Raw genomic sequence first — 2,479 nt, forward strand, 5'->3', positions numbered from 1 at the left:
CACACTGCAACAAACGAATCCAAACAAAAAATAGTCAAATAGGAAAATTCATGTTCTTATTTCTACTATAGAGAGTAGTTTCTATTTATGCAATGGTTACGAATCCAAAGCCCAAGTTTAAGTCCTCCTCATACCAATGATCCTTGTCGAAATTGGCTCATCAAGCAACTTCTTTTTCAAATTCTCCATGGAAATTTCAAGAGAAATTCTTCTCTCCACTTCAATGTTGTTGATGACGAATTTTGCGATCAAGTATCAATCAAAACAAAGATGACTTGGAGCTGGATTACGTCTAAATGGATGATTCTGCTCCGTTGATTCCTTACATGATCAATCCTGCTCCCGCTCCCGAAAACCTCAAGTTTATCCAGGAGATTTTTTTTTTCATTTGCATTCACGGAGAAAACCTGCAAGGACCCCGGAAACCTCTTCGACGCTCAAGGCAGTCAGATTGCCCTTGCACATAAAAGATTAGGTATTGATTGAACCTTTTGTGAGTGTACTGATAGGCCTAAAATTAGGTCTTTCCCCAAGTGTAGGGGTCAAGTTATAGTATTTAAAATAAGATCGAGTATCGTTCCAAAGGAGAAGCTATTTTACCTAAATCTCGAATTAAAAACCCCCTTTCAAAAATTTGATTTGATTTGGAAACTACTTAAAGAAAGAAAACAATACTAATAGACTAATAAGAATGAAATCAAGGTGAGAAAAAGAATCTAGGGATTTCGATTTCACCACATAAATGGACTACTTAAGACAAGCATTCAATCAACAAATCACTTTTCGATTTCACCACATCAAGGTGAGAAAATGTAGAGAAGAGATGAAGGTGGTAGAGAAAGTAGAAGAAAAGAATGGGGGGCTAGGGTTTTTAGTTTAGAAGAGGTAGAGAGAAAAGGAGGCTAAAAGAGGAAAAAATGGTTTAGGGTTTTACTACTACAAGAAGGAGGAAAGAGAGGCTAAGAGGGGAGAGCTTGGTTGGTTCTCTAAAAGTCTTTATATAGAGTTAGGGTTTGGTTGGGGTTAAAGTGGTAAAAAGTGGGAAGTTTGAGGGCTAAAAAGGTAATAGGAGGGTTTAAAAGGGTAAAACCCTAGTTGGACTGGCGGCTAGGGTTTAATCTTGGGAATTCGGGTGATTTGGTGTACCCGGTTATAAGATAATAAGGTGAGACGATTCAGCAGCCGTCGAATTTTCACGCGCACGGATCTGGGTGGACGGGAGAGAGCCACGTGGCCAGGACTACTCTAATATGCTGCTTCGGGCGACACGGGATAATTAATAAGGACGGGACGGTCAGCAGCCGTAGATCTTGAAAATGCGGAACCCAACGGTCAAGATTAAAACGTTTGAACGGCCACCAAGTTAAGTTACTGCGCGCTCCACCGGATCAGGCCTATAGGGTCCACTTCGCTGCTTAACGAAAACACGGGATTTAGATGAACCAGCCTCTAACAAGCGACACGTGTCTGTAAGCATACCGCGGGCCAGAAACTTGCCCGACATTGTACCGAATGCTGACCAAATGTTGACCTGACTTTGACTTCACATAATTCCCACATCCGGACTCCGATTTGATTTCCTTTTTCTCCTACGGACTCGTCTCGACCTCTACTTTTCACCCCTAAATCTCGAATTAAAAACCCCCTTTCAAAAATTTGATTTGATTTAGAAACTCCTTAATGAAAGAAAACAATACTAATAGACTAATAAGAATGAAATCAAGGTGAGAAAAAGAATCTAGGGATTTCGATTTCACCACATAAATGGACTACTTAAGACAAGCATTCAATCAACAAATCACTTTTTTTTTATAACTCAAAACCTAGCTTAACGAACTAATTAGGTTTCGGATAATATTCTTTAATAACACAATTCAAAATCAAGAATATTTGATTGACTATCATATAAAACTAAATTCCTACACTATCATTCATTATCTAAAAGGCATATCTCATCTAATAATTCAATAAAAGCATGAAATATCTAATTATAATGCATGAATGATAATAAGTTTATAGAATCAACATGAAATGACAATCAATAGGCATTGAAGCTCAATATAAGGATTCATTGATTTATAACATATCTCAAAATAAGCCCAAATATGGGTTTCCTCTACACCCTAGATACAAATTTAGCTACTCATGGAATCTAAAGTAATATTCATTGAATTTATAAAGTAAATGGAATTACAAAAGATTAATGGAAAGAAATCACCAAGAATGTTCAAAATCCATATTCCCATGTATCTCCATTTTGATGTCCAATTTTAGCTCCAAGTGTCTCAAGAATATTACTCAAACTCCAAATAATAGCTTATTAGAAGATAAAAGAAGAGAAATTTAGAAGAGAGATAGAAGACGAAGAGATTTTAGATAAGAAGGTATGGAGAAATTAGAAGGTTAGAAGATGAAATTAGAAAGAAAATGTAGAGAAGAGATGAAGGTGGTAGAGAAAGTAGAAGAAAAGAATGGGGGG

Source organism: Eschscholzia californica, unplaced genomic scaffold, assembly GCF_041429995.1.
Source record: "Eschscholzia californica isolate CP2 unplaced genomic scaffold, dmEscCali1.0.p SCAF_5, whole genome shotgun sequence".
Classification (NCBI taxonomy): Eukaryota; Viridiplantae; Streptophyta; class Magnoliopsida; order Ranunculales; family Papaveraceae; genus Eschscholzia; species Eschscholzia californica.